Raw genomic sequence first — 27,856 nt, 5'->3', positions numbered from 1 at the left:
TCACATCAGTGCTCTGCCACTCTTGGATCCTATGAGTCCTTCTGCCTCAATGCTTCCTGGGATAAAATGATCTTTCCCAGGAGCTCTGATAGGCTGCTTTAAATCAGCTCTTTCTTGATTCATGCATTTCACAATTCTCTCTCCTCTCCATTCTTGCAACTATAGTTACTGGTGAATTTAAATTTTATTAAAAAAACCCAAACCCTAGCCAAACCAAACACAAAACAACAAAAACCAAGCCACAAAGAAACAAAAGTAAAACCCACTAAAAGGCATCCCAAACCTCTCTTCCTCCCAAAATATCCATCTTTTCCTGCTGGAAATGACCCCCACTGAGCTGTGCTTGGGGTGGCAGTAGGGCTGCAGAGCCAGATGGAAGCTGCTGAAGACCTTGGAGATCAAACCACCAGCCTTCAATCTTGACATTTGGTCGTGGGTGGCAGATTTTTTTCCTTTCACACTTAAAAATGTTGCAAACCACAGTAGTTCTCTTTGACGTGGAACTGGAGGCTGATTAACCTTATCTTCTTATGTGCAGATACAGATGTTGAGAAACATTTTCCCACCCACACTGGCCATAACTGGTGCCTGGACCATTGGTCAACACACAATCCTCCATCCCGAGCCCTACACCATCCAGAGATCTCTAATGGGGTTTTGGTGCCATTCAGGGCATGGGAATCAGGGGAAAATAAAGTTTTCCCCTTTCTATGCTGTTCTGGGAACCAGCCCTGAATATCCCCACATTTTTAGCATCATTACAGAACATTTTCCTGATGGGTGAAAGAAATGAGCCCTCTTTTCCATTTATGCTCCCCCCAGCACACAGTGCTGAACCAGCAGGACCTTTCTCATCACAGGTGGCAGGACATGGGACAATGATCCCCCTGGTTTTTTTTTCAATAAGGAGGATCCTTCTTCATCTGCTTTCATTAAACCAAGTGCCTGCACCGTGAGCTCAAAATGACACTTTTGAATAATTTAAGATAACGATAATAGAAACATTAAAAAAAACCTCTCGTAGAGACCAAACCCAATTCCTCTCGCAGCTTCTGAATTAGCTTTTCACTTGTAGCCATTTCTGCTCTATCTTAAGAGCTATTAAAAAAAAAAAAAAGGCATGATAGAAGAGAATATTAGGAAATTACTAATGCTTTTTTGAAAGCACCTTTTGCTTAATCTTCTGCAGGACTATTTCTGGATTCCTGTGCAGCTTTCATCTTTACCCTGAGTGTTTTACAAGGCACCTCGCATGCTCACAGCCCGAGTCCAAAGAGGACGGGTTGTTTTTGCGCATTTTCCCTGCAGCTGTTTTGTTCCATTGGAGATGATGCCTCACTGGGTCAGGACTTTTTTTTTTAATTTGCTTTAAGGGATGAGCTTTATTTACCAGACAACATTAACCATTTGGATTTCCCAGTTCCAAAATTCCTTGCAGGCATTCTGAATATATTAGGGTAGTTTGTTGTTTGTTTGTTTGTTTTTTCCTTTTAAATTCTATTTTTAAAGCCCAGAATGCTGGGTCTGACACAGCTGGGGACTTTTCATATTTTGCTTTCAGGGAGGTAGAAACACAAACTACTCCTAAAACACCAGGATCAGGACATCATCATTTTTTCCCCAGCAACATCTGGAATATTAAGAGGCTGGAGTGGGATTGGAGTTGCGTTGGCTGAACCAATCTCTGGCAGGAGCCTCCCCCTGCTCGCACGAAGGGAGAAGCAGCCGGAACGTGAGGAGCAGCAGCCGCACTCACCGCTCCGTGACTCCAGCTCCATGCCTGCACTTCTCCATTGATTTATGGGGCAGCTCATTTCCAGATCCACCTCCTTCAGGAGGAGGAACTTCAACTCGATGTGGATAATAGGGTCCTATAGCCCTTAAAACACTCGCTGCTTCTTCCTGGGGTGGGGAGGGGAGTGTTACGGCAGAGAGGAATATTCCTCCTCCATGTGAACGGGTCTGGAAATGAACCGAGAGAGGTGATGCATTTTTAATTTAAATAAAATGAAATAAAAAATGTAAAGCTCGTAACCCACAGCAGAGCTTGGGCTGTGGAGGAGGAGATCCCTCACCCCATTCCCGTCGTGAAAGCCGCACAATGGAAGACACGCTCGCCTTCCGCCCATTCAATCTCTGCCTTACATCTCTATATCTATACACACATGCCCCACAAAGACATATTTTCTACGTTAAGCCTATGGATTACTGGCTCAGGCCCTCACAAAAAAAAAAAAAAAAAAAAAAAAAAAATTAAAAAAAATGTTTCCAAGGCAACGAGCCAGGGGTTGCTATGGCATCTCGGAGCGAGCAGCTGGGCCAATCCCGCTCCCTTCGAGCTGGGAAGGCGCAAAGCCTCTAAATTTAATGTCAGTGCGGAGAGGAAGGGAAGCTGTTGAGGCATGCATGATGCTGAGCGTGCGCTTGCTAAATGCGGACAACATGGCCCCCATGATTAGGACCAGCACACTAATGAATATTCATTGGGCTGATTAAAGCAAAGTCAATTAACTACTTGACTGCTTGATTTTTTCCTGGATTTTAGTCATCTCTTTTAACCATTTTGCCACTGGGGATGCTCTCGTTCTCCCCTTCATCTCCCTCTTTCCTCCTCTATATTTCCTTCACCGACAATTAAGGTTGAGATTTTTTTTTCCCTTGTCTTTATGCTTTTTACTGACAATCACCCATCCTCCTATTTTACAGATCACTTTATCTCACCAATAGATCACGTTCTTCTAGGGTCACTGTCTTCCACTACAGTTGCAGGTAAGGCAGAAGGTCACAGTTTTCCATCAAATTTTTAAATCTCACGTGTGATTTAATTCCAAATCCACAGCTAAGCAATAATGCTGATTTTCTACTTCACAGTGGGATTCCCCCCCATCACCACAGCCCTTTGTTTTATAGCACAGGGGGTTGTTGTGAGCCAGGTCAAGGGCTGCAGATTATTTTTTTGTTTTGTTAGGTCAGAATTCCTTCAGGCAGACAACTCAGACTGAATGTTCCAGGAAACCTAAATGGATCCTAAAATAAAACAACAATTCATTAAAGATGGTTTTCAATTTAAAGAGATGTCTCTCCCAGTGCAGTAGTGATGTAATAAGACCGTGAAGAGGACTGCATATTTTATAAAGATCATTTTTCAGAATGTGCCTGAAAACTAAAACGTGATGAAATTAAAAATAAATGAAAAATTGTTGGTCAAAAAAAAAAAAGTCCACATTTGTGAATTCAGCCCTTACAACCTAACCTGGGAAAATACATTAATTTTCACCATATTCTTTGGCTTGTTCTGAAAACTCTCTCAGGTTCCTGTATTATATATACAGGGAAAGATGCATTTACATGACAGTTATGACTCTTCTGGAATGGAGTTATTAATAGTTTGAAGTAATACATCCGATGGAAAGATTGGAAAACCTGACCATAATCACCCAGCATTTGAGCTCCTGCCTTTGTCAGCAACTGAAGGAAAAACATGCAGAAAAAGGCAGAGTGTACAGCGGGGTAGGGACAACACTGACTTCAATATCATTTGTTCAATCCAGCAACTTGCAAGCAAAAAAAGAGAAAAATAGCAAAAGAGAACAAATTAGACAGAATATAACTGTGTAGGGGAAGTTTGCACTATTTTCAAGTGCAAACGAAAAAATGCTCGGTTTCCATTCTATAAACTCCATGGATGTACTGGTTTCTCTATTATATTTCTGGATTATGCATATATTTACATGTTCTATAGCTATGCAGTTATAAAAACAAACAGTTGCTTTTCCACCAAAACACAGAAAACCGGGAGTGACAATGCTTCCCTACACAAGTTGTATTTTGGGAGCGCGACGTGGCGTTTCCCTGCAAACCCGCTGCGTGTCCACCATCCCCCTGTTAACACCATTATCCCAACTTCTAATCTTCTCATTTGCAGCCTAAAATTCGGCCCCTGTTTGGGCTCAGGGAGCCATCGAGGTGGGGAAGGCTGCTGCAAGGATGAAATCACAGGCACGAGTCGGAGCGCGCGTCCCCGGATTGCCGAGATGACGCCCTTCTTTGCAGAGCTTTATGTTCCTGCCATCAAAATCGGGAATCTGCATAGCAACACTCAGCTCCACGTTGCAGCCACCCAAATCTGAAGAAAAACCCCCAACAAATAATTACCCATTTACAAATTAAGAGAGCAGCAAAAGAAAAGGAACGGGAGCGTGTTAAGCTGTCACGTTCAATTTAAAGAAATATAGATTGGGGGCTCTGTTTCAAAATAACACTTTTTCATCTCTGTGCAGTGGAAATTTCTTCACAGGGGGCAATGTGCAAGCATAGATGTACATGCACACAAAGAGAAGTGGAGTAATTCCATTCTCACAAAAAAATTTAGAGAATTGGATTCAAATCCTATCTAGGTCACAAATGAAATGTAGTCAGCAACCTACAAACAGGGGAAAATGAAAGAAAAAGACAAAATCCCAGCCTAGTGCCACACAACTCAGCAGTCTGCAATTCCTGGTCATGAGAGGCCACAGCATTAGCCAGGCAGGGTGTTACAGGTCAGGATTAAGACGCATTAACAAATTCATGTGGAGGAAGCTGGCCCAGCACCTGCCCACAATTTGCCAATTCACTTTGTCCCCCTTCCATGTGAATCAAATTCTCTTTTTCTACTTGGAGGATGATGGTTTTTTTTTTTTTTTAAATAATGTTATACTGAGTAAGATGTACATCCCCGAGCTGTGAAAAGCATTTTAACTCAAAATCTACACAGGAGCAAGAGCAACATTATTATTGTTCTTATATTGTGAATGATACCGACGTAAAAATGCTCAAAGACATGTATGTGAACATCCACACACTGAGAAATAACAGTAAACTGTATCTATTCTGGTTCTAAGACACATTGCAAATTCAGTAAACTCTAAAAAAAAAAAACTCACCACACAAATACAAACCGGGAAATCTACATCTGCACAATGGAAAATATTCTGAGCACAAACCCATTGCGGGAGCAGTAAATTCAGGGTTAAGTCTCTGGATTCTTGTCTGATACTCTCAGCCTTTCATCATGTCTCTATGAATTTTTATTTCTGTACTCTGGGGTAAATTAAGGCTGATGGTGTCAGTACGGGGTTTTGAGTCCGATTTCAACATTTCTCATGTTTCGCCTGTTTAACTCAGACCCTTTTAAGTTTGGTTTTTCAACAATTTAGGAGGAAGGCTTGGGGACTTTCTAATCCTCTTTCAAAATGCCGTATTTTCCAGGAGGCTATTCCCCACCGAGCTCACCCCCAACACGTTGTGTCAAGGCAGTAGCCATTTTCCCAGGCAGAACAAACTCCTCAGTCCTGGAGAGCTGATGGGGAACGAACCCCAAGAGCAGGAGCACCCTGAGGCTGCAGAGACCCTGAACTCCTGCATCTCCCCACTCCTGAAAAAAGCAGCCCCCCAGAACCCTCCAGGAAAAGCCTGATGGGTTTGAGATTAAGAACGTGCTGTGTCTGGGATTAAAGCAGAACACGTTTGCAGCCCTCGCAGTGCTAACCAACCAGAGGAGTTATCTGGTACAGGATTCATGTGATTGCTTGAATAATATTCCAGGAGCCGCCGCGTCCCTTCCTCCCCGCATGCACAGCCCTCGATGCAGGCACACACATGGTATTTCTAATAGGATCTCTTCTCCCCTCTCTCTCTCTCTCCCCCGCTTTCACAATCTGTCGCTCTCCAATCTGCCCACTCTGCTCTATTTTCCCATCCAATATTCCCCCTCTAACACCTTCCCCTCCTCTTCAGCCCCCACCCTTGCTCTCTCTCCCCCTCCTCCAGGCTCTGCTATCAGTCACCTTAGCCCTGGTGCTGAGTTTTGGGTCTCTGGACATTGAAAGAATTTAGCAGAGTGATTAAAAAGAAGCAATAAAGCAAAAAGTAATTTCTCCTCTACTACTAGGATGTAAACAATGTGGTAACTAACTGGCCCCTCTAATAATTTGGTGCCTAAATTTTTTTTTTTTTGCTGGACTATGTTATTAATATTTTATCTCACTTGGTGCTATTTTATCAGAAACTTTACAAACAAGTTCACCATTGCTACCTCCTCTTTGTGGAGGGGAAGAAACAGCAGAGGGAAGGAAAAGGCTCAGTCAGAGCTCCCCAGCAGGCTGGTAGTGTAGCCTGAAATAAATGAGGTCTCCTGGGTTCCAGTGCAGTGGTCTAACCATTAGTCTCTGACTAAGAAACAAATGCAGAGAGGCCAGAAAATGTGTAAATTAAAGCAACACTTCGCTTTTCCTTGTAGTCTGTAGAATAATTACAAGATGCAGATGTAGCTAGAGATGCCTGAGGCTCTGGTGATCCCAGGGATACATTTCTAAGATCAGGCTTCTCCTCCAGACCATCCTGCTGCTCTAAGGTGCTGCAGGAACTATTCACTCTGGCTGAAATGTGACCCTAACCTGGACAGCACGGGGCACAAACGCATCTGAGCACAGCAACTGGTTTAAGGAGTTCAGGGGAAGCATCAGGCTTTATCTAGGCCTGGCAGGATTACAGAAATAAGTATTTAATTTCCCAGAAGAGAACAAGCTCGTGGCCAGCTTATGTGTGCCTACACATGGACATATACAGGGACACATGGACATATACAGGGACACATGGGAACACGGGAGAGCCTTGGCACCACACGCAAGAAGGGGAGAGAAGGGTTTTACACAGCATGTGAGGTAATAACAGCTCTTACCACGAGGAAAGATTTACATTCACACTCTTAACTTATAGGTTGTAGGTGCCCCTTGATTTGTGCCGTGCTGCACAGCCCATGGGGTGAGGACAGCTCTGATCCCACAGAGCACTGGACATGGCAGCAGCAATGGAGAGGGGATGCAGAGCAAGGACTGCTCTAGGATCTAGGGACAGGGATTCTAGAAGATTAGGACATTCAGCTCCCCTTTCCTAAAGATAAAAGCAACTACCACTAGGAAAAAAGAACACTGTCCCCATAGAGAAAGCATTAACCACCACAGAAACTGGAGCCAGTCCTGCAGACCAAGCAAACACTGCATTTAAGCACAAAAAGAAACCAAATCTCCTTAAAGGTCCAGAAAGCTGAGTTAGGTTCTCATTCTCTCTACTCACATCTACTACATGTTATTTTTAGATGGAGTAAAACACAGGGGAGCTGATCTCATGGACTGTTGCAAAGCAATTCCTGTATTACACAACAAATCAGGAGCACCACAGAGCTGCTCTGGAAGAGGTGGGATCCAGAGATGTCCTGGTGTGGACCATGGTTGGAATCATGATTATAACTGGAAGAACCTCAGCTGTTCAAGCTGCTTCCCTGCATGGAACTTCTCCAGCACCACCAGGTTCCCCAATACAAGAGAGATGTGAATACACAGGAAGTTCAATGAAGAACCACAAGGATGGTGAAAGGCTCAGAGTGTGTTTCCTACAAGGAAAGGCTGAGAAAGCCAGGACAGTTCAGCCTGGTGAAGAGAAGGCTCAGACCATCCAACCTTCTTTACCAGAAACATGGGCTTCCTGCCTTGGGCAAATACATCTTTATAGAAACAATCCAAGAAGAGATCAGACATGATAAAGATGTGAAATGTCAGAGCAATTTGGAAAAGCTGAACCCAAGGACTCTAAACTGGTAAATATGACTCGCCTAACTAGCGGAAAATATTTGCAATCCTGTCAACATACGCAAATTCCTAAGATCTGTGGCAGACTTCTGAGGTGTGACTAATTCACTCAGCACAAAGGTGACACTGTTGTGACAGAGCACTTGCATCTCTGAACTCTGAAACCAAGATGAAACCATTTCCTGCTCTCTGGGGTTTGGTTTGAGTGACATAACTTTCCTATGCCAATACAACAGGTTTGAAAATCAGGTTAGAGAGAGTCAAAGCCTCCAGGTTTTAAGTATGGACACAGTCATCTCTTTAATGTGCGTGTGGACACCAAAAATCCAGAATAATTCACACCCTATCTTCTCCTGATGGAGGGTGCAAGAGGTTGTGCATTGGTTCACTTGATATTGTGCCTACGAGACATGAAAACCCCTCCAAAATCTCAGTGCCTCAGTTCATGGCTTGCCCATGTGGAGATCCCAGCTCCAAGGAAGCCCTGAGATCCATCACGAGTCAAATGTGTTCAACATGCAGAGACTTTTCAGGCTCAGAGCAGCCCATCTCTGTGGCCCCTCCATCCATGCCAAGGACCTGCCCTTTGGCTTCACCCACCAAAGCCTTTGTGCTGCTCAGCACCTGCAGAACACGAAGCCACCTCTGTGCTGAGCTGAGCCCTTCCAACCAGTGCAAGTGGGAGGCAGGAGCAGCACACGAGTGCCCCAGCTCCCCGCGGCCCCGGCAGAGCTGCACGCACACGTCACCTCCCCAGGAAGTTGTTTGTATTCTTGGGAGAATGTTGAAAAATCTCTCTGACCCCCAAACATTTACCTTTTGATCGGAGGTTTCCAATGTTTCTGTAGTGTATTAAAGCTGAGATGCTCATAAAAAAACCCTTTGTGTCAACATAGTAAATGACTCTAATTAGGCTGGTGGTGCAATGAAAATGCTTAATTCATTCTGATGAGGCAGAAGGAAGAGCTAAAATGTTTATAGACAATGGGTGAACAGGGAGATATAATGCTGAGTGCCAGCTTTAAATGCAAATTACCACAGAAATCTTTCCCTCTCCACCATCCCATTCCTCCCCCTTCCTCTCTCTCTCTGTCGCCAGCACCACACTGTAATCTCCTAGTGCAGTAATTAGAAGCGAAAGGAGCCACATAGAGGGGCCTCTAAAGGCAACTCTAAAGAGAATTACGGAAAAAAATACCTACCTTTAATAGAAGACAGCACTATTTTCCAAAGTGCACCACCATTGCAGCACTTGGCATGGTGGTAGGATCAGAGAGGTGATAATTTGGAGGGCTATTACTGAAATGGGATGTAAATGTCTTTCATTTCTCCCTCCATCTGAACTGGCTTCATCTACAGTATCTGCTCATGGGGCTGGGGACACTGCCTCTTGGAAGAAGGCCAGGCCAGCAGCAACAAGCAAATATTTTTGGGGTGATGGCTCTCAAAGTGTTTCTTCACCTCACCAGAAGTACGGAGCTGCAAGTGGACAAGAGTTGTGAGCTTGAAAAAAACACACCTTGGAAGTTGCTATGAGAGAGTAAACATGGAAACCCTACAACGTCTTCCTTAGAAATGTTTCTCATCACACTTGTAGTATCCTACCTTCTTTTAGAAGAGAAATCATACATTTGGTGAGAAGGGAAGAGGACAGAGAGGGAGAGAGAAAAGGCAACCGCTGTTTGGTTTTCACATAGGGTGTGACACTTTTCTCTAAACATTCTCATTTGAAACATCCAGAATAGCTTTTCCCTGAGAGTTTAAGTGAAGAAATGCTCCCGATACCAACTTGACAGTGTCTCAATGCTTTAGGATCTCCAGTATGAGCAATGCACAGCAGCATACAGATGTGTCTTAGAGCTTCACATCTGGAGTCTGAGCCAAAACCAGGGGCTTTTACATCATCTACAAATTAAATGCTCTCAGTCTTGTTTCAGCATTGAACAAATCCCCTTCTCCTTCCCACACACAGGCACACAAATCACCCCAGTGCTGCGGAAGGTCAGATCAGGAGACTAGAAAGTCTGTCACAGTCTGAGACTGAGCCAAATGAAGTCCTGGTAAAAAGCTGCTGAAATTACATTCTGGATTGAAATCCCTGAAACAAAACTATTTTCTTTCCTCCTTGCAGCAGCATTTGAGCCTCAAGCTTAAGAACAGGTGAGTATACCCTGAGGCACACAAGCAGGATAAGGCAGACCTGGACTTTTGCCAGCAGGAGCTGGGCAGGGAAAAGGGGCAAATATCAGGCAGAATTTTTGTGGGCACTATGAATTTTTGTCATCTTTCCACACTGACACAGCTGTGTTGTCAGTGGACAAGGTCACGCTCACTGTGGGCACATCATTTAACACTGTGCTCACCTCTGCAGGCAAGCCTGGTGATGTGCCCTGCCCTTTTCTGCAGGTGGCCTGACCACAGCAGCCCACCTGGGCTTGCTTTTACTTGAGGGATTCAACACCCTTTAGGAAAGCTGCCAGAGACTGAGGTGTGCTGCTGGAGGTCAGTGCTCAGACCCTGCTGCCAGATCGTGTTATGTTACCAACTCCCAATAAAGCTGGATTCCCTGACTTAAAATACTTTATTTGCTAAAAAAATAAAGATGATTTTTTTTCCCCCTCCCTTAAGGCCAGCATGCAGGAGAGGTCCAGCTTTATCCCAGAATCTGGTCTGGGCAGAGTCACATTCCTGCAGGACAGTTGTCACAGAGGTGATGCCAGATTTGTGCACTGCATAAACATAAGGGAGCACCCTCCTCTGCATGTCCTCTGCTGCATAAACAGAAACCCCAGACAAAGCTGGACTTGAAAAAAAAAGGCACAGATTGCTTGTGCCTGCACTTCATTCCCAAGGCTCGGCTCAGCTCATTCATAAAAGATCTCCATCTGACCCGCAGAGCCACCTCCAGCCCCTGGTGTGCAGGTGACGCTGGGCTCTCCTCGAGGATGCCCCTGGGCACGGAGCCGTGTGCCAACAGCTCCCTCTCCCCAGCCGCCAGCGGGAGCATCCCACCGTCTCCTTCTCCCACTCCCTCTCTGTGTTTGCTCACTGAGACAGAAGCAATACCAGTTTGCAGCACAATAAACCATGTAAAGGAAGCATCAATTAACTAGAATACATGGATATAGTATTTAATTAACTGTTAGGCTCACAGTTACCGTATGATGTCATGGAAACCTCGAATCTCCTGGGTGCTGCCTCACACATGCCAACCGGGAATTGGAGCCATCACAAATCCCATGTAAAGTTTGAATCCTGACATTTTTAATTAAAAAAAAAAAAAAAAGAAAAGAAAAAAAAAAAAAAGAAGAAGAAAAGGAGATTCTGACTCTCATAAGTACCTTTTAATTGATATAAACGTGAGCACATCTTTGGTACTCCAGGAGTCCTGGGTGGGATTGCTCCCCCATTCAAGGCCACTGTTGCCAACCAGGGCTTTGTGTGGAGGAACCACAAGAATGAGCCCAGAAGGCTCTATGGAAATAAAAAAGAAGGCAAAATCATACTGGATGGGTTTTCAAGGACACAAGAGGATATACACTGCATTTACACTACCTTTGGTATGAGGATCTCAAAGTACTTTGCAAAACAAAAATGCAAACGTTTGAGGTTGTTTGAACAAGGGCATGTAGTGAAACGAGGGGGCGTGGCTTAAAACTGAGAGAGAGGAGGTTTAGATTGGATATTGGGAAAAAACTCTCCCTTATAAGGGTGCTGAGGCCCTGGCACAGCTCACCCAGAGAAGCTGTGACTGCTCCATCCCTGGAAGTGTCCAAGGCCAGGCTGGATGGGGCTGGGAGCAACCTGGGATAGTGGAAGGTGTCCCTGCCCATGGCAGATGGTTGGAAAAAGATGGTCCCTTCCATTCTGTGACTCTATAATTTCCTGGTTCCTAATTCAGTATGGAAGATCATTTAAGTCTACAACTTCTTGTTCAGCACATTCCAGAGAGGCATCCAGCTCTAGTTCAGATACTGAAATAATGTAGCCTCATCTGTTTAAGAACTAAGAGGTATTTTACAGGATTTACAGCTGAGGAAACTGAGGCAAAGGGAGGCTGGGACCATAGATCCAAAAGTCAGTGGCTGTTGAGAGCCAGAGCAAGGAACAGAGCTGAATCACTCCACACATGCTTGTGCTGACCAGTGAGAGCCAGGTAGAAGGACGGGCACCCTCACATGCTGCTGGCAGTGTCCAAGCACTTCTAATCCCCCAGGAAGTGCCCAGCATCCCTCAGCATCCCTGCTCACACTGGGTCTGTCAGGGCCTCTGACACCCCAGCACTTGTTGTGCCTCCTTGAAGAGCTGTTCTATAATGCACTGGTTTCCACAGGACCAGGCAGCAGCAGGTACTGGAGTGGGATCCTTGCCACCCATGAACAAATACCAACAATCAGCCTCGAGCAACATCCCCACAGAAGTAATTCTACTTCTCCAGCTGCAAACATTAATACTTTCATTCCATCTACCGCAAGATATTTGTTGCCCAATAGAATTTAGTCCCAACACCTTGAATTGCAGGAAAAGTCCTGTATTAAGACCCATCAGGCTGAGATGTATTGCCTACCTTCCTTTAGCACTTTGCCAGTAGAGCATTAGACTTACACAGACCCAGACAGGTAAGTACAGTATTATTTTCTGTGAATGAAGGTGTGTGCTCATTTCCTGTATCCATTGTCTATGTTTATGTGGGAATTAGCTTATGGATCACTCTTGACAGAGCTACAGCGCCCTCCCTTAAGGACATTGCTGATATATTACCTTTGAAAGAGAATCACAATTTATTCATTCAAACACAGAGCTAAAGATAGATGCACCCTGGAATATTTTGAAATATTGCATTATATATAAAATGAAATAGGGGGAAGCTAAATTATACAGCTATAATTACTTAGAGTTCAGGTGGCATTGTAAATAATCTATTCACAACTCGCTCAGCGTTTATTATGTCAGAGCAGAGCAATATAATTAACATGGTATAGATGGGAACTGTGCAAGGCAGATGCCTGATACACCCAGATCAAACCCACTAGGACACAAGCACAAAAACACACCACACATGCAATGCCATTCATAAAAATTCATGTGAAAGTGAGGAAAAATAAGAAAAAAAAAGCAGCAATTTGAGAATGCTGAGGCTTCAGGCCTGCCAACAGCACCAGCACCTCTTTGGAACAGTCATAGTCAAATTTATGGACATGCTTCAGTGTTTACATTGCAGGGGCAGAGGTGGTTTTGCATTGACTGTGTTCATGCTACCTATGAAATTCTTTCTGTGCAGCTCTAAAATTGGCTTCATGGCTGTTAGAAATGAAATTGTTACAAGGAATAAGAAGCTGTCAAACAAAACTTGGAATCTGAAAGTCATCGTCCAACCCTTCCCCACAAATACACAAGTTCAGATGCCAGAACTGAACTGCTTGGAAATTCTTAAAAAAGCAGTTAGGCAAAAAACCAAGGAAAATATCAAGGAAATCAGAATACATTATAAAGGGGGAAAAAACCCTAACATCAAAAGTGCCAATACAGCAGTTAAATTTATAAGAAAATATCTCCTGTTTTACCTTGAAATCACAGGATTTGTGCATTCAAAGTCTTGTTTCCAAAAATCTCTGCTCATACAATAGAATTCATATTTACCTTAGCACAGAAGCAATGTTTTAGAAACACATGAAGGTGCCTTTCACAGGCTCAAAGGAGGAATGAGATAAGCAGGTGGCAAACAAAGTCCACTAAAGAAACAGAAAGCTTAGAGGAACAGCTTTTCCAGAGGGTTGGTTTGGGGTTGCCATTTCCCTATGTATTACTTTTTTCCAATTCTGTTTCTGTATCAGGGAAGAAATACAGCAGGCGAACAAAACCCCATCACTGCTCCCAAACTGGAGGTGAGAAAGTGAGTCAGGAATCAGATTTTTCCCTTTACACCTTCTACTTTTCCCTTCTGTAATCAATGTTTGTGGACAGTTTATTACCTGCTTCTCCATTGCAAAGAGACCCAATAAATATATGAGCAGAGGAGTTTGAAGTTTGCTCTTTCATTGGTTTATTGGTCCAATCTCTTTTCTCTAAAAGCCAGAGAACTTTCCCCATCAGCCACCAGATCTCTACTACCATTAAAACTTTATCATACCCTCCAAACAGGAACCAGAGCAAGCCCAGAGGACACATCCGTTGACTGCTGGATTTGGTGATCTTAGAGGTCCTTCCCAACCTTAATGACTCCATGATTCCATGACTGGGAGGGCTGCAGCCCAGCCTCCCACAGCACCAACATCACCAGGATTTGAACACACAATTTCTACTGAAGATGGAGAAGTTGCCCAAATAAGTTAGGTTTAAAAAAAATACCATCATTCCAATCAGCTGCACTGAAATCACAATTTCCTTTTTCCTGCAGTTGAATTGGAGGTAGAAAGCATGTCCTTAAAGAGTTTTGGCCCAGCACAGAGCTTGTTCTTGGCCCACCTCATCACCTTGTAGCAGAGGTGAAAGCAGGCTGGAAGTGATTCAGGAGGCTGGATGCAGAGCAGAAGCAAGTGCTGTGTCTTTTATTAAACAGCATCTGCCCTTCTACTGGATATATTACTTTATGCCAAGTGGTGTGAATTTTTTTTTTTAAGTAAAGAATATTTAACGTCATATAACAAGAAAAATGGTCCCTTAAATTATTTGTGGCATGTCCTCTGTGCTGCAGAGGAACAAAGCTCACTCTCCCAATGTGCTGCACCAGAGTCCAGGAGCAGTGGTGACAGTCAGGAAAGAATTTATGGTCCCTGGGGAGAGATCTGCTTGGGTCCTGCAGAGCAAGATAAAATATTTGAGGTTGGGGCTTTTTTTCCTTCTTCTCCATGGGAATAGCAGAGATGAAAGATGTAAATCCATCTCCCAGGGACCAAGACTCCACCAAAACACCTGGAAGTCAGACTTTGACTTGCAAAAGGGAAGGTAATCTAGTTTTGTTTTCAATGCACTTTTCTGCGTTCCTAAAAAATTTCGCAGCATGAACCAAAGGCAAAAACCAAACCCTGAAAAAGCAAAAGACAGCAGCACACTGGGTTCCCTTCCCCTTGGGCCCTCATGATGTTTTTTTTTAATGGGATGTCTTTGTGGCACACTGTGTGATTAACATGATCTGTGAATACTTGCTGAGGTCACTCCACAGAGGTATGACCATGACTTGCCTCGTGCTTTTAAATGCCTCTCGCTGGCTGCACCCTTAGGGCAAGGCTGAGCTCAGGACTCAGTTAGTGGTCACATCTTGGAGACAGGAGCCAGCCTGACCCAAAGGCCCCCACCAAAGGAACAGCAGCTTTTCTGTAGTCTCAGTGGTGTTTTGGATCTGGCTTGTAACTCCTGTACCACCACAATCTTTAGTGGTGCCCCTTCATTTGCAAAGTCTTTTCTACCTTGTCAGCGAGAAGGGCCCAGAACAAGTCAAACAGGTAAATTATTTAAAGTGCTGATCCTGCCTCAAAATCTGCTATGGATTATCCACCAGCTTCAGCCCAAGCACGTGGAACATTGTCTTCAGCAAGTCAGCAAGATTCAGGAGTGACAATCTCTGGCTGATGCAAAGTGCCAAAGGATCATTTAATCAGGAAGTGCCATAGCAATTAATACTACCTAAAAAATCACTCTAATTTTTAAGCACATCCCATGAGCAGACAGGTGCATTCAAAGCTGAGTTTTTAAGCCTGAACCACACTCAGCTCTAATACAGAACAAGGTAATGATGGGGTTTGAATGGCAGCACCAATGCTGCTCACACATCCCCACCAAGGGGTCCTATTTCCTGCAGGCTGTTGCAAATTGCACTCAGCACCACCTTGGGAACAAAAAAACCCAAAGTCAATCCCATGCATAGGCTGGAGGAAAACAATTTGTGCCTCCAGGTGAAAAATGTTAAAAGTTATAAGCAGGTTTGCTGCCCACCCAAAGCAAGCACCAGCATCCACACATTCACAGGGCACCTCTGGTCTCAGCCTGCTTCAATTCCTCCAGACTCCCAGAAGCATCCCTCTTTAAGAGACTGATTTCTCTGGAAATCAGCACATCAGCAAACTGCACATTCCACTTTCTGGTAAGAAGATTTCAAAGGTGGCTGCAGTCCTCCCTTCTGCTGCAGGGAAGTGGAACTAATTATCCCACAGTTCTGAAGCACAAGTTTTGCCCCTGGATTCCCACCCAGGCAGTCCCAACACATGGGACAGTCTCTCCTACCAGCGCACCAAGGCACCCTGGAGGGAGTGACAACAGCAATGAGAGATTTGATCTTATTATATTCATTTAGAAAGATGTTTATGGCAGGCTGGCATGAATTTCAATTCAAACCTCACTCTCTTCCCATAGCATCTGCAGCTCCCAGAACCTGCAAGTGTAGGCAAACACACTGTTCTTTAAAAACTGAAGATGTAGGTCAAAATTTAAAAAAAAAAAAGTTCAGAGAGTCCTGCGTTATCTGAGCTCTTTTATAGTTCCACCAAAGTGTTCAGGTGTCTCAGCTCTGTTAAAAAGAAGGGCCAACCATAAAAACTGGTCTCTGTGCATGGCTGATGACATCTCTCACAATGTTATGGAGATAGAACCAGCTCCATTTCACAATGGATTGAATCCTCAAATGTGTGCAAATATTTAGACTTTTACTGCTCAAGACCAGCAAGCTCTAGGACAGAATTGCTGCGAGACTGAGACTGAAATGGTGAGGAGCAGAAACAAATGCTCCCCCATCACACAGCACTCCAAAAGCCTGATCCCAGACCTTGTCCAGGCTCTCCTGGGCCCCAGTCCTCTCGTGGCACCCTCAGCAGTAGCCAGCTCCCCTCGCAGCAGCAGTTCAGACCAAGGCTAATTGTATTTGAATCTACAGGGCACCAATTTTCCAGCGAAGGGGTTTTAATCTAACATGCAGATCTCTTGTCTACATTCACGTCACCCCAGAGACCCATAACATAGGTCATTTGTGCATACACAATCTCAGTAATAGGATGCACAATTTTAAAATGGCTAAATCTGTAGCATAGAAAAAAATGTTATTACAGGAGGAAAAAGAAAAGATTAGCTCACAGGCTGAGATCATGTTTGCCAAGTTTCCACCCAGAGAATTATTCCAGTACCGAATTCTCTGCTACCAAAATAACGGGTTTATACAGCAGGCATTGTGCCAGCTTTTTGGCTATAATTATAGTGTTTTCCTCTCTCAAGTTCCTTATTGATATCTGGAATTTTTTTTTTTTTTAAAGGAGGAGGTGGAGAAGTGATTTTATACGTTCAACAAACTACAGCAACACTTGATGCAGTTAAAAAAAAAAAAAAACAAAACAGGGAAGTTTTAACAACCTGCCAGCCTCCAACTTCACAGGAAATGTCAGTGCCACTATCAGACTTTAGAGAAACCCCAGGGATCCATTACTGCAGTTTGAAGATGTCCCTGCACTTCCCTTTTAAGTAAACGCCGGAGCCGCTTGCTTCATTCAGCTGCTGCTGCGCTGCACAATATTCCTTTGAGGAGATGCTTTGCAGTGACAAAATAACTGCTGACAATGTGAATACCGACTTCATTTTAATTTTGTTTTACATTTTCTTTGGTATGTTTTGATCCTAAAAATCTTTAGAGTGCAATTTTTTTTATGATAATAAAGCAACTATTTATACAGTACCACAGAGTCATTGCTCCTCCCCCCCGCCCCTTTCCCTTTTTCCTCCCCCATCCAAAGGGAGGGGGTTGTGAAGGAATGACACATCCTCAGCACAGGTTCAGTAAAGGAAAGAGGTGGAAGGGAAGAGAAGCACCCTAGAAAAAGCGGTGACACAAAATAGGGCAACACTTCTCTTCTTTTGCAAGCTGTAAAAACAAACATTGAAGAACATGACGTCAACATGACTGTCAGGGAATCGAGCCCTTGCCACAGTCAGTTCTTGTAGAAAATGCTTCTTCTCCATCCCGTCTCCATCCCAAAACAGGCAGCCAAGGTTAGTAAGTCCCAGCTGAGGAATCTCTTTTTCAGGGATGCATTTGGCTGAAACCTTGAATTCCCTGAATCCAGGATATTAATAATATACTTCTGAAAACAAGGCTTTTTCATCATCTTTTATAATTCGGGGAAACTTCACAAGCCCTTAAATTAAAATTCCATCAGCCCTGAACCCAGGAACAATTAGCCCAGCTGAGATGATTCCTGATAGTCTTCTGCATATAATAACCAATATCCAATATACCTCAACATTGTGAGGATCTCTGTAAATGAAGTGACATCTCTTGCTGGACAAAGCCTGGAAATGTTATCCTTGGGTGATAGGAATCCTAAGGGGACAACTATTCTCCCTCGTTCCAAGGCTTACTTAATTGTTCCAGTTGCTGGAAATTTTAAACAATTTCCCCAGCCGCTCTGCCAAGTTGCGTTAAGCTCTTTGTCTGGCTGATATGCCAACCAAAGGCACAGGGAGATAAGGAGAGCTCTGGGAATTGCACAAGCCGACTTACACAGCCAGAGTTCCCCCGCCCCAGCTCCTGCCTTCAGCTTTGCCACTACTTCTACTGCTTATTATTATTGTCACATCACTGGAACCAGCAGCTCTTTCACCTCCAGTGCCTCGGCTGCACTTACACGAGAAGGACTCTAAAAACAGGACCTGGCGTTTAACACCTTTTTGTTCATCTCCCTTCTATATTTGCCTTACTTTCCAGTAAAATTATACATATTATGCTATTTATTTCAGTATTCCAACAGCAGAGTGGGCGTGTCTAAGCACAGATTCATTGACTGCATTTGCAGTTATTTCCCCAGGTCAGATTTTCAGAGGCGATAATGGTGGGAAGTGTCTGAATTTCCAAGAATGAGCTGAGCCATAGCTGAAATCAATCCTCTGGATTTTTAAGCAGGTGGACAGAATTTGGGCTCACTCTCCTATGGTGATCAAACAGCACAACAGGTCACTGATGTTATTTTATGGCATTTATTCATAAAAATTGTACCTCCTTGCAAAACATGTCCTTAATGAGCAAAAAATTGCTTCATTACTATCTCAACCATCTTTGCTGCCTAGACAAAAAAAAAGTTAACAAAATCCCTTTTCTAAGGTAACTCCTCCCAGGATCAAACTACGATGCAAAGGCCAGGGCATTTAGTGGAGAGTTGTGTTCTGTAGCTCCAAGGAGCAAAGGTTGATTATATTGGATTTCAGAAAGGCTAGATCTTCTCTGAGAAGCAGTTATGAGAATCACTGGGGGCTCTGTACTTTTAAATGGACCTTTCCCATCAGATCCATGAGCAAGTCATTGACAATACAGTGAGGGATCCTTGGAAGGGAGTGATCATTGATATTTCCAACCCTAATTCTAGGGTTGTATGACTATTTCATGACTTGCAAGCTTGCTGGGAGCTTGGAGAAGACAGTGTGACCTCTCAGACCTTGCCCTCCACTCACCTGCACAGTTGTTTGTCAGTGCAGCCACAGCGCTGGTCTGCACCCAAATGGCAGAGGAGCTGCTCTTTGGCACAAGACCTCCTCCCTCCAGCTTTGGCTAAAGGAACTTGCCAAAGGGTTCAACTTCCAGAACAAAATAAACCTCATTAGACTTCCTGACAGATTGCCCTCACACACCACATGGCTTTAGTTTCACCCCAAACCTTCATGTCAACATTTATATTTGTTTCAACCTCAGGAAGTAGAAGCATCCAGTTTCCTGGTAGTTCTTAAAATATCACTCATTTTACCTAATCCATTTTAGCTCTGCATGAAGACAAACTTCAGGACAGACCTTCAAACTGGCGTGAACTTGAGCCACTTCAGCACTGACAGTATTTCTAAAGGTTTGAAGAGCCAGTATAATTTCAGTATCACGTTCTGTTTTGCAGCATTATGTCCAGGTATTTTCTAGCTCTACACTGTGACAGGGAAATTTTCCTTTTCCATATCCCCTTTTCCCTATTATAACAGTACCAGGATATAGAAGTGTGCAAAAAGGAAGTGTCTTCTCTCTACAGTCCTTTTTTCCTTCCTCCTCCAAGAAAAAAGCCAGCAGGAGCCCGGAAGGACCAGAAGAAACTGCTCTGCGGTCTTCTAGTTCAAGCTTGTTACTAAGTTAAAAATCAGAACTGATGTCAACACTGGTGGTACCAGCCCACAAGTGTTTCTCCTCCACGAAAATGATTTTTTAGAACACTGTGATTTCCTATCTCTTTAAAATGTTTTCAAGCCTGAAAACTTTTTATAAAATATTTTGGGGCAACAAGTGAAACATTTGAGCTAAAAAAACTTGAACTGTAGCTTGAAAAACCCCTTAACACTTTTTGCAAAAGCTGTTTTCAAAAGTGGGAGGTTTTCCTCCCCAGAAAATATGGAGAACATCATGTACAGGTACTTGTTCTGCTAAAAAGACATTTTCATTTCAAAAATTCCTAAAATATACTCCCTTCAGGAATCAGTTTTTAAAACACACTGATTGTTTTGTTTTCTTTCAGGGGGACACCAGCAGTGACTGAGCAGTGGTAGCAGTGCCTGCCCTCATAGCTACACACAGAGCAGAGCATGTTTTCCACTGCAGATTCAGCAGGCAGGACAATTATCCATAACTCTCCATTTCAGCAGAGCTGCGGTGCTTTAGAGCTGCAAACCTGACCCATAGTCCCTACTCCTGGACATTTAAAGCTCTGATTTGTGCCCTCCCATAGCAAAGAGCCCTGCTGGTTTCCCTGGGACCATCCAAGCCCAGTGGCATTGGAACCCCCTGTGCCCCCCGCAAGGTTTTCCCTGCGAATCGGTAACGCTCATCTCCCGACCTTAAACCGATTTCATGGTAGGATGGAGGCAACAACAGCCTCTGACATCGGCCTCCACCACGGTGTCACAAGCTTTGCCACTTCAGCAGGATGGGTGTTTGCCAGCAGGAGCAGGCGGCTCGGGATGCAGCCTGTATTCCTTCCTTGAAAATAAAATATATTAGTTTTAAATGCAAGTCGCAGCTTACAAATGCCAAGAAATTCCTCTTGCCACATGAATGTTTCCAGAATGCTGTGCTGAATTAAATGGATTCAGCTTGCCTTCAGATCCACACATACAAAGAGACAGCTTGATAGATAAATACATTTAGGGTGCAGACAGCTCTGGTCAGTGGACAATTAAGGATGGAAAGACGATGGTGCCTGGGTAGCTTCAGATCCAGAGCACAAATTATTCCTGCTAGAGAATTCTATTAGTAATATTTGCATCTTGCTAATAGAAATCCAATTACTCAGAATGACTCTGAGCACGTTATCCATTTTTAGCAAAATTTGCCTTATTCTGCAAACAGGTTTTTGCTTGATCGTCACTTTACTTTTGTTCCCGCGGTCCTCTGGGACGCAGCATCCTTCAAGGACATGTCAGAGGAGCATGCTATCCCGTCAGCCCCTCGCTTTGAGGCCTAGCAGCTGAATCACCCCCAGCCCTATTTTCTTTTCCAGTGTTAGATTAGCGAGAGGGCTTATGACCTGCCATCTGTCACTGCAGTCTGCTGACTGTGAGGCTCTGCTCTCGCCACAACATTGCTGAGGAGGTGGAAGGCTCCGGCGGGGGAGGAGGGCAGGGGAAAGAGCCTTTCCATCCTGCTGCTGCTCCTTGCTCCAAAGCCATCCCTCAAAGCCTAGCCCAGCAGAGCATGCATCAGGGAGGAGCAGCACCCACCACCGAGGGTTTTTGGTTTGGCTGAGGGGACATTTGCCATGCAGGGGCTCTGGTGATGAAGTGTGGTGGTACCTCGGAGGCAGGCGGCTCTGGACCTGCGGCTCCCGCATGCTGTTTGATCACACCTGCTGAAGCTTTCCCAGCCTTGCCAGGGAGAGCCAGGCAATGTGACCATGCATCTGGCTTCCTGGCAAGGAGAGGGCTGCCTCTGGCCTCGTGCCAGCACAGTCCATCTCCTCCTGAAAATAGTGCACTGTTTAAAAAAAAACCCCACCAAAATCCGCACACCCCGCTGCGTGCACAGAGCCAGGGCACAGCTTTGTCACCCACCAAGGATGGGTGACCCATGTGGCCTGCCACAGGACCAGAAGTGCAGAGGGTTTGGGGAGAAAGCAATGCATCCACTGCTGAATTTTCCTGCCTGACTTAGAGGGTTCTGACTGCAAAGCTCCTGCCCTGAAGAAAGGAAATAACTTCTCATTGCAGCAAGGAGTCATAAGACAGCAACTCTCCTTGCAAGCCAAGGGAAGGAGTGTTCCCACCTCCTGTTGGTTTGCTTGGAAAAAAAATCTCTGCAGAACTTCTCCAGTATTTTCCACTGAGTCTCAGTATAATTGTACCAAAGCTCACCAGCTCCATCCCTGCTACAGCAGATGGGACTTTTTCAGATCAACTTATTTCTGTCTTAAAAACAAGACAATGTACAACGTGAGCAAACACCAAATCATTCCAGTTGCGGTATCAAATTTCTCCCCACGGCAATTCCTTCACCCTCCGGTTCCTGAAATGGTTTCTACTTCAATGTCTAGCCTAAATTCTGCTCTCAGTTTCTCTGCTGGGATATGCTCAGGTTATTTCCACCCAGCAGCCACTATTGTTATAAAACCATGAACATGTAAGGAAAACCCAGCAGTCTGAGGATCAGAAACCTGATTTGGGACTTTGTGTGTCAGCAGCAAGGGTGAACCTGCCCATACATTGAGCTCTGGTGCTCAGGGAGGGGCAGCCCTCCAAACTGGCCTCCAAGTAGGTCCCCTGCCTTCTGCATTTGGGTCTGTCAGCACTGGGCTGCTCACATCCTCCCATGCCGTATGAGAAGCCTCCAGAGATGTTTCTCTGACTGAGAAAGAAGAAAGGACTCACGAAACCAAAGGAAGGGAGCAAGTTAAAATATTTCCCCAGCCTGAAATTCCCTGGATTGTTTCAGCAGAAGCTGATCCAGCTCTGGAGATTCAAGCAGCCTCAGCCAGACCACTTGTCACTGGAATAGGGCAGGACAGGGGTACACTGCCACCTTGCCAGAGCATTTCTTTATACAGAGACCCTTTTGTAGCCACAGGTAAGCATGGAAATAAGCCTGCACGCCATGGTCAGATGCCACGTCCTGCCATCCCTTTCCAAACAGTGATCCATCCAGCAGATGGTATTGTTGACAAGGAGCCTGTGAAACTGGCACTGCCAGTCCTGCCTTCCCCGCGGTGGTCCATGACCTCACCGCAGAGCTGTTTGGGATGTTGCTAAGGCACATGTGGGCAGTCTGATGTTCACCAGCAGATATTTCCAGAAATAAGATTATATCCCCTCCTAATTGATATGAAGCAAGTGCCACCAAGGCAGGGCGAGCCTCCCCCGGGCACCCCCATCCATGCTGTCTCCCAGAGCGTTTTATCTGGATGTAGTATGAAGATTTTGGCCTCATGGGCACTCAGAAATCCCAGAGAAGTGGCCCCTGGACACACAGAGATCATCTCAGTGCATTTGGGTTTGCTGCAAGTGGTCAAGCTATTTTTGCAGCATATGTGTAGCAGGCCAAACACAGCTTGAAGAATCACTGGACATGTGTTACCCGGTGGATGTGCACATATTTCTGCACCAGAAGCCTCCATCAGGAGCATGACACCTTTTATCATAAGGCAGCAGGACCCAAACATCCAGCCCCGCTCTGAAGCCACGCACACAATTTGAGTGCAGAAAAAGCAACAGTGTGCACAGGCATAAAATTAACTGAGCTCTGTTATCCCCTCCAGCAACTCTGCATTCAGGGATGCTGCAAAAACACAATAGCAAAAGAGGACAAAGGACAAGGATGTGGGTGGTAGAATTTGGCATCAAAGCAGGAGCTGTTCAGCTTCAGTTTTCCTAAGACAATCTGGCCTCTTGCAGCCCAAGGAGCACACAACAGGTACCATGCAGAGCTGGCACCGAGCAAAGCTGCTGTGGGAGATGCAGATTAGACCCATGCACGGGCTGTGCGACTCACCAGGGTATCTTGGACGTACATTTCTGGACCCAGACCCTCTATTTCAAGCAGCAACTGGAATTGCACTCAGGTGGGTGATCAGGCACAGCCACAGGCAAGGATACAGGTTTCCAGTGAGAACCCCAAGCTTCCTTGCCTGCCCAACAGAAGGCTGATGCCAACCCAAGGGGTTGCATCCCCCAGCACAGAAATGAGCTGGGGAGACTTACTGGGGTGCAAGTCTGGAGGGGTAAAGACCATTGAGGCACTCGCCCTCTCCTTGAGTGCCCATTACAGCCCATTAAGCAATCCTGGCTTCTCTTTGCACCAAAAGCACAGGGGAAATCAGTGCCCTGGGTCTGCTCGTGGACATTTTGCAGCATGAACTGGGCACGTCAGATCCCTGTGCATTAGACATGCAGAGAAGCCAAAAAGTCATTTGGAAATAAGGAAGTATATAAGTTACTCTAGCTTGAGGGCTCGAGTAATTTATGCACTGAGAATTTATACAGGTCATGTACCTATTTACATTGCTATGCTCTAAAAAAATGCACAGTTACCTTAGCAACTTTAACATTGCAAGAGAGTACAGAGCTTTCTTAAAGAGACATTGTCAAGAGTGGTCAGCCTGACCAGCCTTTCCCTTGCTTCCCTGTGTCTGCTGGATCCACATCCACATGTGCTTTTCCCCTCAAATATCCATGTTGTTATTTTAACAATGAAAAAACCACCTCAGAACTCGCATCACCTAATAGTAAACAAAACAAGCCTACCATGTGCAAGAATGAGGAAATGTCATCAAAAAATAGACAGAACTTACTCATTTCATCATCCTGACATGTTCTGAAAGCTTAAAATGATTTTTCAATTTGTGGAAATTGCCTAGACTCTATAAAAACATAAAGCAAGCTAGTTACACCTTGGGGCTTTCAGGTTTTTAAAAAAACATTGTAGAAGAAATCTAATAAGCTGACTAGGCAATAAGCACCCAACCTCCCTAATTTGTTTTAGTCAATTCTCCCCTCTTGCCAGGATTTTTCACTAGATGTGTTCATACAGTGTTTTTCCCAAAGCCAAATTAAAAGAGAATCTCTTCAAAATGTTCCCTAGCACCCAAAATGCAAAAGCAGTTACTCAAAAGATAAACATTTTCTCTGCCCATCACAAGAGGTCTGGTACAGTGAGGTCCTACTAAGTCTGTTGCCGATCTTTTGCCAGCCCTGTGAAAAGTTTTACAAACTAAGAAAAGATGTCTGATAAATCCCCCAAGCTGACAGTTGTGGAGAAGGACAATGAACTGGAAATTCAGGATGTGGAGGAGAGCATGGCCACCCTGCTCAGGGAATCAGGCAGCCCTTCCCTTTCTGACTGGAGTGCCCAGAGCAAGCACTGATTGATCCCCAGCACAATTCTCAGTGTGGCTCCCAAAACACAAACTTGCCACCCCAGATGATTCAGGGTGCACTTCACCAGCTGCCAAAAATCCTCCCTCATTCTCTGCAGCTGCTAAGAGCAGAGTAAAGCAATGGCAGGACACACTGTCGAGGAGGGATTGTGCTACAGAAAACAACAATGATTTTTTACAAAACCCTTAGAGGCACAATCAGAAATGGCCCAGAAATTCGGCACTGTGACACTGCTGGAATTTTGACCCTTCTCTTCCTTCCTACCCACATCTACAAGCCACTGAAAACACAAAACACACAATAAAACACCTCCTTTCCCCCCATAGCTACATAACAACCATCCATCTTTCAGTATTAAGAAAAAAAAAAGGTTTATCTCCCAAACAACTCTGGTTTTGCAAACCTTAGAGAGCACACAATAGATTTAAACAACAGCTTTTTTTTCCCCCAAAAGCTATAAACGTGATATATTCCCTGCAGCATCCGGTGAATAGTGAAGGTGCCTCTTTTTTTGCACACAAAGGTTGTGTATGTTGAGCTGGGGCAGAGAGAGCAAGAGGAAAGCTATAAACCTCCTGTTTTCTGGCAACCACTTATTCCTACATGATCAAAAAAGCAGTCAAACTGTGGCTCCTTGCAATCACGGCTACAACAACAAAAAAAAGAAGATGCAAAGCAGCAAGATGCTGACTCCTGATGAAAACTGTATGCCTCCAGTCAAGTTCTACAGTTCTGGGCCCACACAGTTGGATTTTAAACCAGCTGGGCCAGAGAATTAGGGGAAATACCTGCCACAAAACTCGGGGGTTTTGCATTTCCAACTGTCCCTTTTCCTGGTAAGCATAGCACACCTTCGGGGCTCCATTTCAGGAAAAGATGTGGGAGTGGATCTCAGAAATCACCTTCATAAGCAGCACAAGTAGACTCCCTCCAAAGCAATACGGCTGGGCTGGGAATTCATTCCTCTTCCCTCTTGCCCTTCTGGTTATACACAACCAAACCACAGTGATTTTCTTTCAGTATTGCACCCAGCTGTCCCATCCACACGGGGCTGCTGAGACAGTTTGGAACAGGCTGGGCAGCAGCATCTGGAGTTCTTGCAACCTGCTCTGCCTCTGTAGTGGGGCCCTGAGTGACCCCCCATGAACACCCTTCCTTCACATCACCCCCCCATGGAAACCAGCAGAGGATAATGCAACTTTAAGCCATATCAGTTGTTGCAAGGAAACCTCTCTTCTAAATCCAACTTCCAGACCTGCGCTGAGGAGCAAAATTCCCAGGTTTCTGAGGCTCCCAAGCAAACAGCACAGCCACTGTCCAAAGCAGCATCCCACCTGCCTTACAGCCTCCCTTCTCCCACTGCCCTGCAGCAGGAGGGGTCTGGGAGCAGACAGGATGGGGAAAGGAGCGGCTCTGCACAGCTCCCCCCTCTCCCCATCCTCCATGCCGTGTCCTTCCCTGTTTTCCATGGAGGGAGCACCGTGCCCGCCGTGCCCAGGTGCCACGGCAGTGTGACACTTTGCCAAGGCACTGTCAGGTCTGTGCTGCGTCACAACGAGCCCCTCCACATTAATTCAACTTGGTGGAATAAAAAAAAAAAAAATAGAGGGAAGGCAGGACAAGGCACAGCAGATGGCTGAGGACAGATACTGCATCCCATTCTTTCTTGCTCTGCAAGGAAACAGCTTCACTCTCTGCTGTTTTTCGTGCTGCTCCTAGCTTTTTTCTTTCCACCAAAAAATACCTGCAGAAATTGGTGTCCAAATACCCAAGGTCTCCATGTTTTTGTTGCCTCCACTTAAATTTTGTGGCTTCCTCTCCCCATTGCAGCTCTTGAGGCCACATGGCACAATGAGGGTGCGATTGCTATGAGATAATCACACCCTTGGGGTGTTATTAAGCACAAGGCTATGCCTCGTGCCTCTCACTCTCCAGGGATGTGATTATATCATGATAACCAAACTCCCCAGAGACACCTTATTGCAATTATGACATTTCTTTCAGGTTTATGTATGAATACATTATTCAAGGAAATTACTTTGATCACCAGAAACTTCCACTTAGTGTTCAAATACTTAAACTGGATGGTTTACCAAGATGAAGTTCCTTCCTTACAGTGTTTGACAGGGAGAGAAACGGGGCTTTTAATCTGAGCAGAGCAGCACCAGGGCCTAATCACCAACATGCAGATGCACTCTCTCTTATTTAGGATGGCAGTTTTGCAAATATCCCAACTAATCCAAATATTCAACCCATATTTTGGCAATTCCAATCCTTGGAGAACTCATCCCACAAGTAATTCCTCTGAAGAAACATTTAAGATAAAAAGAATTAAAGATGGAGCTTTTATCTTCTGGCTTCTTAAGCACTCAGACCTGCTGGTTCAAGGATCAGAAAGAAATAAAAGCTCCTCTTACTGACTTTATAAACTTGGCTGGGCCACTGAACTGGAGTAGCCTCACCTGTGTAAGGCACCCAGCATCCCACCAAGTGTTTCCAATGACCTCCAATGACTCTTTGCAATGACTGACCCAAATGCTCCAGCAAAACTCGTTAGTTTAATGTGCCCACCTGCCTCCCTTGATTATGGAAGTCTCTGCAGCAGCAGGAGCTGTTTGTACAGCTGGTTTTCTGCTTCCACTGTGGTGCAAGAACAATCAGATCTACAATGCTGAAGGGTTAAATAGTTGAGGGGCCAGAACTAGCTCTACAGATTAGTGGTAGGGCAAAATCAAGGTCACACAGCAGATAGGTCACAGGAAAGGCCAGCACTGTGCCACAGATGGATAGTGTTAGCTGATAAAAGGTGCAGCCAGAAGGTCTCCAAAGCCCATCAGATCCTTCAGGGACCAACTGAATTAAAACAGAGAAGCAGAAATAACACCTGCACCCCAATAGCAATGAATATTCCCCAGGGACGT

At 44.9% G+C, this 27,856-nt stretch overlaps 1 long non-coding RNA gene across 2 annotated transcripts in view; it reads right to left on the bottom strand.

The window, feature by feature from the left end:
• The window catches only part of LOC138121077 (uncharacterized), a 101,936-nt gene extending 74,641 nt beyond the window's left edge, over positions 1–27,295 (bottom strand). For both annotated transcript variants that reach the window (XR_011156075.1, XR_011156074.1), the window contains exon 1: positions 27,029–27,295. This is a non-coding gene — a long non-coding RNA (uncharacterized lncRNA). The remainder of the gene's footprint in view (positions 1–27,028) is intronic.
• Between the last annotated feature and the right edge of the window lie 561 nt (positions 27,296–27,856).

The sequence above is a fragment of the Aphelocoma coerulescens genome, chromosome 20 (assembly GCF_041296385.1).
Source record: "Aphelocoma coerulescens isolate FSJ_1873_10779 chromosome 20, UR_Acoe_1.0, whole genome shotgun sequence".
Taxonomy (NCBI): Eukaryota; Metazoa; Chordata; class Aves; order Passeriformes; family Corvidae; genus Aphelocoma; species Aphelocoma coerulescens.
This window is presented reverse-complemented; position numbering and strand designations above follow the sequence as displayed.